Source organism: Artemia franciscana, unplaced genomic scaffold, assembly GCF_032884065.1.
Source record: "Artemia franciscana unplaced genomic scaffold, ASM3288406v1 PGA_scaffold_34, whole genome shotgun sequence".
NCBI lineage: Eukaryota > Metazoa > Arthropoda > Branchiopoda > Anostraca > Artemiidae > Artemia > Artemia franciscana.
In genome coordinates this window covers 827,091-839,470 of record NW_027062670.1, presented here as the reverse complement: position 1 = coordinate 839,470, position 12,380 = coordinate 827,091, and positions in this window count along the sequence as shown.

Sequence of the window (12,380 nt, the reverse complement as noted above, 5' to 3'; positions counted from 1 at the left end):
GGCAGCATATGGTGGATCAAATTTAGGTATGGCCATAAAAACATAAAATGCGATTTGCTCGTCAAAACAGTTTGCTCTTTATCTGCATAGGTACTTTAATTCACTCACTTCCTAAATTTCTGCTTCTCCTTAGACATTAAGATCTCTGCTAGAGGGGAACCTTCTAAAACATGGATAAACGACACAAAAGGCAAAATATACCCTCGAGAAAGAATATCAGCTTGCGCAATCGATTCAGCAAGATAGCAGAGCTTTAGTTTAGGTCTTATCCTTTCATGATTAGTGCTGTATGCGAGAACAAATTGCTGCGGTTAAGGTAGAAAGTGAGCTTAGTAATTGGTTTCGCAATGATTCAGGAGTTAAGCACGGTTACTTTCTATCCCCATTTATATATGTAGTTTTCATGGACAATGTTCTCGGCAAAGACTTAGCCACTTTAGCAAAAAGTCACTTTAGCGACATTGAACCCTCTCATCTTAACACAGGAAACTCGAGAAGAGAAAGTCAGCGTATATATGCAAAAAAATACACCAGATATAACTCTATTCATCATAGTAAACACATTTTTAGCTATCCAAAAACCATAAGACTGAAAACTAGCACACAGTCAGGGTAAAAAAAGGGAATCAAATAAGATGGTAAAACTCTCCTAGACTTATATTATGCTGATGGTTTGAGTGTCCTAGATGAAAATGTTAGCAAAATGAGTGATTTTTTGGAGGTTTTAAGAGTTCAGAGTGCAATAACAGGTTTGAAAATTAATGTTAAGAAGACTAATTTCCTTAGAATAGGAATATATGAAAGTCAAGAGGTAATGTTGGGTAACGGGACGATCGATCAAGTTAATAGCTTTACTTACTTGGGCAATATTGACAGTAAAGATGGTGTGTACAATGAAGATATTAAAGCAGGAGAGCCAAGGCCCTGGGTGTTTTTTTTTTTTCACATTTGAAAAAGGTTTGGAAGAATATGAAACAAAGTGTGCGAACAAAGATCAGTATATTGGAAGCTACAGTGACTTCAGTGGTGAAGCATGTTTCTGACACTGGGGCGCATCGGAAGACGGGGGAGGATTTGTTAGATGCTTTCCAGAAGAATAGTCTACAAGATTGTTCTAGGTACTAATTTCAATGAACGTATTCGAGACTTTAAGCTGCACGAAAAATAGGATTCAATCCCGCTTTCAAGGACTTTAATGAGAGAAAAGTTGAGATGAATAGAAGACGTTTTGCGGATGAGGGATGACAAATCGACAAACAGGCCATTTTGACCCTACATCTAAGGCCGAACAAAAAGCAGATAATCCTCAAACGAGATGAGATGAGGTCACACGAAGGGGTTTCAAGGAAAGTGGAACTTCTTCAGAGGGTACAAAGAGGGAAGCTTTGAAGAAATACGAGTGGAGGAGGCAAAATGCGTTGGCCTCAGTTGGGTTGGTGCTGCAGGGAGTTAGTGGTAGTAGTTGTAGCTACCACAACAGTTTCAGCAGTCAAATCGACTAAAGAAATTTTTGCTTAATCTGGATTTATTGTTCAATGCGAGTACCATAATTTGAAAATTCCCCACATAATTTGTGCCAGGTTGCCAAGTGTTGCACGGCATTATCACAGATGGCTTCATGCCTGAACGTTGCAAATGACATTTTCACGCCCCCGAGATAATTTTTTAAAAAGGTTTAACGAGTTGCTAGTAGGGCATTGTATGTTGAACCACACACTGATCCTCCTAAACGACAATGTTCTGCTAATGGCCTAATATATCACAAAATACTGGGAAAATCCCCGAAAAATGAATCTGAATCTTGATAATGATATAATTGCTTGTATCAACCATAAACATGTTGTTTTTCATTTTCCTATAGAGCGCATATTCCTTCAAACTTATTATATTACTCAGTGATCAATGGCCACTGCTTGATTATTGACATTCTGAGATTTTTTTTTTACAGACTATTAACAGTTGTATAACCATTTTGAAACAATATGCTGTCATAACAGTTTACTATGGCTAAGTTAATTTAACGAAATCTAAATTTAATTTTGGGGACCTAAGTAAAAGTAGGGGGCAAAATTTGGGGGAGGGGAGGGTGTAGGTGGTGGCGATGTTAGAAGGTATTTAACCCCACCTAAATCTTTATCCTAGATAAAAAAAATACTTTTTTGTTGTTTTCATGGAAAATACCTTTCTTGGTTATTTTTATTTAAAAAAATCGCTATAGTTTGAAAAATATCCCCCTCTACGATTCCATGAATTGACACCGAGAGATCAAAGCAGCATCTACTCTATCATTGTCACGCACAGGAGGATTCTCTGTAATAGAATCCTATATATTCTATATAGTATAAATATATTCTATACTATATATATATATATATATATATATATATATATATATATATATATATATATATATATATATATATTCTCTGATATGCTGAATCTGACGTTTATGATGTTCATTAACATCACGACATCTTCGGATGTTTCTCTTTCTTTAAAATCAGGCAAATCTGGCAAGCTTTTGATTGGTAATATTTAAGGTAATGAATTTCATACATCTGGCATAGGCACAGAAAACCATTTTTTTAGGTATCAATTGCCATCAAAATTGCGTTTTTCTAGATTTTCAGTTTAGTCACTCCTTGCTTTACAGTTCACTACCAGGAAGGACATGCAAAGCACAGGATGGCTGGTCCCCAACTTCCTGGCTGAAGAGCCATGAAATGGAGATCAGCACCGCCATAAGGGAGTTTAAGAGTCCACCCGCATATTCTATTCTCTTCTTCTTACAGTTCGGTTAGACTCTTACAGTAGTTGAATTTTCCCGACTTAATGACGCCACCAATGCTCGGAATAGTTATAAAAAATTGCTAGATGAGTGTCGATGGTAAATCTTAAAAAAAAAACACACATTAAAATTCAAATTAACGTCGACAGCATAGAATAATTTGTCAGTACAAATATGCAAAAAGGTTTGCCGAACAAAGTAAAATGAAATTAAAATTATTATAGAAAAAATCTCACCGAGCGAAACTCGATCCCCGATGTTTAAAATAATAAAGAAAATTAATTCTTTTAGCTATAATATTACCTCTATCCCCCAGGCCAAAAAAAATGCGAAACAAAGAATTAAAAGAAATAAAATATAAACCCTATAGGATATTCTACACCATGTATTACACCTATATTTTGAAATATTGGTGGAAGATTCCTGGATCCTTTCTTATCTTCGTTCTTTTTATTTGTCTCACTTTCCCATTGGCTCCTCATTTTCAGAGGTTGGGAGAATCTTCCGAAGGGGCGGGGGAGACGCCAGACACAATCTTAATATATAAAATTCGTTACACTGAGCGAAGCTCGGTTTCCTGGTACTACATTATTGACCAAAACCAACAATAACTACTATTTTGGCAATTAGAATAAAATAAAATATAAATTTAGTTTTCTAAAAAGCAATTTGGTGAATTGAACGCACAATATTCTTTTAGAATGAAATTTTGCCAAGATCACTGTCAAATTAGCCTTGTAAATGTTCATCTCCCCATAAATGGTATTAATACGAACAGATTGTTCTCTTTGAACACATAACAAGTCTTTACTAATAACCCACTGGATCACCCCTCGTTCCCTTTAAGGAGGCCATGACCTGCAACATTCTACAACAAAGGCCAGCAAAGAAAATGGATAATCACATTTTAGGTGGATTTCGATTACCGTTTTGCTAGTCCCGGTGTAAAGAAAGAATTCATTACCTAGGAAACGTTGATAAATCTTTCATGACATTTTCCAACCGAACATGAAGACAAAAGAAAAGTTTCATTTTCACAAAGTATATTTAATCAAAGCCATATTTCCGGAGAGAATTAGGCAACAAAAATACAAAGTGCCCTCAACTCAATTTTAACGTACACAAAAGATTTATTGAAAGAAACTGCTTTCATGGCGACCAAAGAAAAAAAAAAGAAAGAAAAGAAAGGATAAAGTTGTGAAAGCGTTCACATGACGTTGTACCACGTGTCTCCCTTCAGAAGTAACCCCTGACGTTACTTATCAAACAGTTCGTGGTAACGAACTGTAAGGGATCGTAACGGGCCGTAAGGAGCGACCTGACTCAATAGTGACCGAAACTGTAAAAAATGGAATTTTGATACTAATAGTTACACCAAAAGAATCGCATTTGTATGCTAAACACATAAATTTCATCAAGTGTAGACTTACCCATCAAAGGTTAAGAGCCTAAGAAAATTTGACTTATTCTAGAATATAGGGGTAAACACCCCCTAAAGATCATAAAACCTCGACGAAAATCACACCATCAGATTCAGTGTATCAGTAGAAATTTCAAGCTCCTATCTACAAAGATGTGGAATTTTGTATTTTTTGCCAGAAGACAGATCACGGATGCGTGTTTACTTCCCAGTGGACCCAGTGGTATATAGCCTACGATTCATGGATATTACTCCTGGGTTTAGTATTTTTGGTGGGCGTTTTCGGGCTGAAAAGCCCTTTCTTAGCTAATTTATCTACTATGAGTTGCCTCCCCGTAGTAGCATAATATATAGACTACGTAATGCTACGTAGTATATAATATATGCTACGTAGTAGCATAGGGCATGAATCGTAGAATAATAATTGCTCATTTTATGTCTAAAAAGTTCAGGACATCAGTTATAGTAGTATATGCCCCTGTAGAACCGACTGATGGATATACTGATGGATATACTAGTGAATCAGATGAATTTTACTTACAGTTAGAGGAGCAAATAGACAGGGTCCCAGGGAAAAAATATGGTTTTTTTATTAGGAAATTTTAACGCCCATGTCGGTAGAAATAGGGATAGATGGTATCATAATCAGAGTAAGTGTGGGGTAGAAAAAAAAAAAAAAAAAAAAAAAAAAAAAACAGCGAAGGCTACCGACTGTTGCAATTTTGTAGTTATAACAATCTAGTTATAACCAATACGGTGTACGGTCACAAAAGAGCCCATAAGTTAACATGATGTTCACTTGAGGGTAAGACAGCAAACCTTACTGATTATATTATTGTAAACCGAAGACTGGCAGGATCAATACAAGATACTAGGGCACATAGGAGTGCTGATATTCATGTTAAAAGTAAAGACCCCCATTTGGAAGTGTCTTGGGTAAAATTAAAGCTGAAATTTCCGAAGGATAACTACCTCAGAGAATTTATGATGGTGGTAGACCCCAGGATGAAAAATTAAGAGACACTTTACAAGAACAGTTGATAACTTTACTGGAGAGTTTAAAATTTGACAATGTACAAGATGGATGGAATTACTTTAGGAAAACAATTTGTGAAGTTGCTGATTGTGTCCTGGGGAAGAAAGTTAGGACTGAAGCTAGGAATATTAGTGAAAAAACTTTATGTTTAATTGAGAGGAGAAGGGAGTTGCACAAGAATTATCTGAGAGATAGATCATTTGAAAACAAAAGGAATGTAAAGAAGTGGAGAAAACTTTAAAATATGCATTACAGATGTGAATTGGAGGCCATGGATAAAACTGCAGATGATCTGGAAGATACAGATAGACGGCATAATAGTAAAACATTGTACTGGAATGTTAATAAATTGAGAGGGAGGAGTCAATCTGGACTTGTCCCAGTTAAAGATGGGAAAGAGGCCATAATTAGTAATAAGAAAAGGGTTAAAGAGAGACGGGCAAAACATTTTGAGAATATGCCAAACCGAGATAGAGCTGCAAGGAAAGATAGAGGAAATTGAAAAAGTTTGTGATACTTTGGATGTTAGGGAAGATTTTTTTTTTGTGAGGAAGAATTAGCGGCAGTACTAAAAGGATTAAAAAAAAAAGCTCCAGGTGCAGATAGTGTGATAAAAGAGTTTCTTAAATATGGCGGATTTGAGGTTAGAAATAAGTTACTAAAGATTATGAATATTGTTTTTGACAAAGGGGAAGTACCTAGTGATTTTAGTAAAACCTTAAACAATCCACTCTATAACAAAGGTGATAAGAGTGAATGTGGTAATTATCGAGGCATTAGTCTGGTCTCTGTAGGCAGCAAATTACTTAGTAATATGATACCTTTTAGATTGAAAGATGCTGTAGACCAGTTTTAAGAGAAAAACAGTGTGGTTATAGAAAAGGTAGAGGATGTGTCGACCAAATTTTCACTCTTGGGTTAATAATTGAGAAGTGCCCGAATTATCAAACCCCTCTGGTCACAAGTTTTATAGATTATGAGCAAATGTTCGATTCTGTTGATAGAAGACCTTTCGCAAAGGTTTTATCCTTCTATGGTATACCAGACAAATACATCAAAGTGGTTAGAGCTACGTACTAGAATAATACTACTGTGGTTAAGGTAGGAAATGAGGTCTGTAGCTGGTTCCGTATCAAAAAGTTCGTGGTACCAAACTGTAGTAAGGAGCAACCCGGCTTAAAAGTAAACGAAACTCTAAAAAACGGTTCTAAAAAAAGATAAATCAAAAGAATCGGATTTTTATGCTAATTTTAAATATATAAGTTTCATCAAATTTAGTCTTTGTCATCAAAAGTTACGTTCCTGAGAAAATTTGCCTTATTTTGGAAAATAGAGAGGAACATCCCCTAAAAGTCATAGAACCTTAACGAAAATCACAACATCACATTCAGCGTATCAGATAACCCTACCGTAAAAGTTTCAAGCTCCTATCTACAAAAATGTGGAACTTCGTATTTTTTGCCAGAAGACCGATGACGGGTGCATGTTTATTTAATTGTTTGATTTTTTTTCCAGGGGTCATCGTATCGACCAAGTGATCCTAGAATGTCGCAAGAGGGCTCATTCTTACGGAAATGAAAAGTTCTAGTGGTCTTTTTAAGTGACCAAAAATATTAGAGGGCAAATAGGCCCCCTCCCACACTAATTTTTTCCCAAAGTCAACGGATCAAAATTGTGGGATAGCCATTTTGTTCAGCATAGTCGAAAACCATAATAACTATGTCTTTGGGATGACGTACTCCCCCAGAGTCCCCGGGGGAGGGGCTGCAAGTTACAAACTTTGACCAGTGTTTACATACAGTAATGGTTATTGGGAAGTGTACAGACACTTTTCAGGGGGATTATTTTGGTTTGGGGGTGTGTGAGATGAGGGGGCTATGTGGGAGGATCTTTCTTTGGAGGAATATGTCATCGGGGAAGAGAAATTCAATTAAGGGGGCGCAGGATTTTCTAGCATTATCCTAAAAAAAAAACAATGAAAAAATAAATATGAAAAAGGTTTTTCAACTGAAAGCAAGGAGCAGCATTAAAACTTAAAACGAACAGAGATTATTACGCATATGAGGGGTTCATCTCCTCCTAAATACCCCACTCTTTACGCTAAAGTATTTTTTAGTAATTTTAACTATTTATTATGCGGCCTTTCTGATTCAGGGGTCATTCTTGAAGAGTTGAAACAAAATTTAAGCTTTAGTGAAAAGAGTGAGGTTTCAACGAGGGGACAAACCCTCTCATATACATAATAAAAATATAACAATATAAAAGTTCGTTACGTAAGTTAATTCTTAAGTTACGTATATTTTTTTACTAACAAAAACGTTCGTTAAAAATTAAAAGTTCTAGTTGCCTTTTCAAGTAACCAAAAAATTAGAGGGCAACTGGGCCTCCTCCCCCACCCCTTTTTTCTCAAAATCTCAGATCAAAATTAAGAGAAGGCCATTTAGCCAAAAAAGGGATTAATATACAACAAACATGCATTAATTCAAAAACTTTCAGAAATTAAATAAAAAAACTAATTTTTTTAACTGAAAATAAGGAGCGACATTAAAACTTAAAACGAACAGTAATTACTCCGTGAATTAAAGGGGATGTTCCCTTCTCAACGCCCCGCTCTTTACGCTAAAGATTTTTACTGTTTAATAAAGTAGAATTGAGAAAAAAAGTCAAGCTTTAGCGTAAAGAGCGGGGCGTTTGAGAAGGGAACAGCCCTTTTCATACACGGAGTAATTTCTGTTCGTTTTAAGTTTTTAAATCAGGAGTTCAGCAAGGTTGAGTTTTATCACCCTTTTATATGGATCATTTTCATAGATTTTGTTTTAAGATGTACAGGAAAGGCAATAGGAAACTATGGAATAAAATGGGTAGGAAAACTCTCCTTGACTTAGATTATTCTGATGATTTAAGCATCCTAGATGAAAGAGTGTGCAAAATGGATAAACTTTTTAGAGGTTTTGCGAGTTCAGGGTGCTAGAATATATTTGAAAATAAATGGTAAGAAGACTAAGTCACTAAGGCTAGGAATAAGTGAAGATGAAAAGTTGATGTTGGACAACGAAACGATTGATCAGGTGGACAGCTTCACTTACCTTGGTAGTATTATTAGTAAAGACGGTGGGAGTAGTGAAGATGTTAAAATTAGAATAGCCAAGGCTCAGGGTGTTTTTTCACAGTTAAAAAATTTTGGAAGAATATGAAGATAAGAGCGCAAACAAAGATTCGAATATTGGAAGCTACAGTGATGACAGTTGAAGAAAATGGCTCTGAACCATTGGCGCTCCGAAAAGTAGATGAAGATCTGCTAGATGTTTTCCAGAGAAATTGCTGTTCTGGGTACTTGGGTGACTGACTGTATTTCAAACAGCAGACTGTACGAACAGTATGGTTCAATCCCGCTTTCTAGGGATATAACGACAGAAAAGTTGAGATGACTAGGGCACGTTCAGCAGATGAAGGGAGAGAGATTGCCGAAGATTGTCCTTTTCGGCCAACTCTCTAGGGCTAAACGGAAAGTAGGTCGTCTTCATCTGGGGTAAGAGGATGCCATAGAGAAAGATTTGAATGGGAACTTCCTGGGAGGGAACAAACAGGATACTTTGAAAAGATTGGGATGGAGAAGGAGCGTGCGTAGATGTGTTGGCCTCAGGCGGCTTGGTGCTGTGATGAGTTGTTAGTAGTAGTAGTAGTATACGTTGAAGAATGTTGGGATTATTCCTAACTACTAAATGAGGAATAAAAAAAACTTGTCACTAGATACTTCCAGGAGTATACAAAAATTATTAAGCCAGAAGAAATATGCTAATTAGTTTTTCAGTGACACTAATTTAGATTCTTTCCAGAAGATTCTAATTCCAGGCTAATCAAATTTTTCCAAAATGTATCATTTGAAAAATCGCTGAATTTACAGTTTTTCGATGGCTTCACTGGGTGGAAGATGAATACCATTTACGTGGCTTTTAACACTAATTCTAAATATACCAGTCACTAACATCACTAATGTGTTAAGCCTTGGTAGGGCTAAAAACATGTATGGAGCCCTAGTAGGGCTAAAAACATGCGTGGAGCCCTTTGAAATTAGCAGCCCCACAAACAACAGGATTAGCAAGCTTGGAAGATATATTATTTTGTTCGATAGCTTTATTAAAAAACGACTGGTCCTCTCCTCAACTATTCAAGGGATAGTTTAATATTTTTGTCTGTTTTGAATTGATCCTGGGCATGAGCCATACTCATGTAGAGTATGGCTCAATCCTCACTCAAATGCATTTTTGTTATAGTATCAATAAAAGAGACAGTTTGATAGGACAACTGTCTGGCTCTGAGACATGGGCGCTCCTAAAAGCGGATGAAGCTTTGCTATGTGTTTTCCAGAGAAATTATCTACGGATTGTTCTGTACATTCGACTGACCTACCATATTTCAAACAGCAGGCTGTATAAAAAGTGTGGTTTATGCAACATTAACACTTAAAACAAAACTTTGGACACAACTTGAGGCAAAAACTTTGGAAAGTAGGGAAAAATCGTGTCAAGTAAATCAAGTTGGTCGAGTTATTGTTACTAGGGATGGATTGTCGATAGTGATAAACCACTGGGGATGATAACCCTCAACGAAAAGGGATTTTTGGGGAACCAAAGAAGACAGATTTTTAGGGAAATCCCCAAAAATTCGGGGATAATAGAAGTACTGGTACTTTCAGACCAAACAGGCAAACAAGTTTTACCAGGCCATGAAAACTGCCAAGTAGGATTGTTCCTATGTTGCCCCAGTTTTTGCATGGCGGAGCACAAGTTGTGTTTTAATAGCTTTTCTTCGAGAAAAAATATTTTCTTTTTTATGTAAAACTGACAGTTTCAGACAAAATCTTCCAACAAATTTGAAAACTGCCAAATAGCATTGCTACTCCACTTTTTGCACGGCGGGTCAGCATATGATCAGGTTTCTACCCTAAGTTCAAAAGACGGGCTCCCAATCAGGGATATGGTAAGGAAGTTCACAAACTCTTAAAATATTCCCTAAGACTCTAAAACTCTAAAGATTTCCCTATTAAGTGTATGAGGGGTTGGCCCACTAGCCAATACCTCGCTCTTTACGCTAAAGTTCTAAGTTTGTTCCAATTCTTCAAGAATGACCCCTGAATCACAAAGAAAGTTTAAATAGAAAAAATAGCTCTTCCGAAAATACTAAAAAAAACCTTAGCTTCAAGAGCGATGGTATTGACTAGGGAGGAATAGTTTTAATGCTATTCCTTACTTTCAGTTGAAAATCCTAGTTTTTACATTTAATTTCTGATCGTTTTTTAAATAATACTGGGAAGTTTGGCACCCCCTTCAAGAAAACACTCCCTTCCCCCACGAAAAATTCACTCATGAAAGATGCTGCCACGTGATCCCCTCACCCCGACTCCCCCCACCAGAAGAAATCTCCCTGAAAATGTCTGTATATTTCCCAATAACCAAGCTTTTAATTTTTCTCAAGCTCGTAATTTTTGATGAGCATGACGAAACTTGATGAAACTTATATATCTGAAATCGGCATAAATATCCAATTTTTTTATGTATCTATTGGTATTAAAATTGTGTTTTTAGAGTTATTATTATACGGTTACTATTGAGCCGGGTAGTTTCTTTCTTATAGTTCGTTACCACAAACTGTTAAACAAACAGATATAACTCATCTGTCCCGGTTTTCACAGAGTTGTATAATAAGAGATTCTTTAGTCTTGCTGTGCAAATTATTTGTTATAAAGACGCAAATCAGCGATGATGCTACGTTTAAAAAAAAATTTACTAAAAGGTGTGCTTTTTGTAAATGTTACAGATAGTCTTCCAGAAAGCCAATAGAAGCGCCAGAGAACGTGGAGCACTTTTACTCATTAAACGTTGACGGCATGCCTGTATCCCCACTTCTATTGGCACCTTTTGAGTATTAATTTGGAAGTCCTTAATTTAGACCTATGATTGGGTTTAAAATATCTGGTTCTTTAGTAGGTATTTAGCGATGGCCTCAATGCGTTCCTTCACGAAGTCCTTTTCAAATGGGTTTACTGCGTCAAACAAACCTATTTCTCAAGTACCTTCTCCTTGACGAGAAAAACCTAAGTAGTATCACCTCAATATTTATAACAATGCATATAGCCACTACTCTTTTCTTCCTTAATAGTTTGAGATAACGAAGAAGTTTAACTGCGATTCGTTCTAGAGATGTTATTAATTTTCTTCAAGATACATGTGCTTGTTACGCAACATGGACTCTTTTCTAAGAGATGGAGGTGTTTGTTACATAATAGAAAGTGCTTTTTCTTAGATTGTTCAAAAAACGCGCGAGGGCCAGGGAAACACCTTCAGGGTGTTCAGCCCCGTAAAATCTTCATTCTTTGGTTTTTAATTAATAGAGCTTGTTAGAATTCATGGGTCGACACTAGGGAACCTTCAAGACACTAGCGTCAAGCAGTCAACTCAAGCGGAGCCCTAGTATCCAATGTCGCCGGGGCCCCTGTCAATCAATTCCAACGGAAGCCCTAGCGAGCAATTCCACTGGGGCCCTAGCAACCAATTCCTATTGGGAGGCCCCTAGTAACCAATTCTAACAGGGGGCCCTAGCATCCAATTTCACAGGGGTCCCAGCAACCTATTCCAAGGGGGGTCCTTAGCGTGAAATTCCACTGAGGCCCTAGCAACCAATTCAAACGAGGACCCCAAGGTGCTTGGTATGTAACAGGGAATGTTTTCTAAAATATGCAAGTGCTTGTTACAAAATAGAAAGTGTTATTTCTTTGATTGTTTGAACAAGAGCTAAGAGCTCATATGGCACTTGTGACGAGGCCGGAAGAGCCAAGAGCTCATATGGCATGAGCTGTAACAAAATTCTAAGAATCAATGGATTAATTTAAAAGGAAAATCAGAGGCTTAATGCCGGTTGGGATTAAAAATAAGAGCTCTGAGACACGAGGTTCTTCTAAATATAAAAATTCTCGTAATTTAAAAATACCTCATTTTTTCTAAATTTCCTCTCCTTTCAGCCACCCAGATGGTCGAATCGGGGAAGACGACATTATCAAGTTAATTTGTACAGATCCCTGACACGGCTAACAGTTTTCATCGTCCTAGCACGTTCAGAAGCGTCAAACTCGCCAAAGC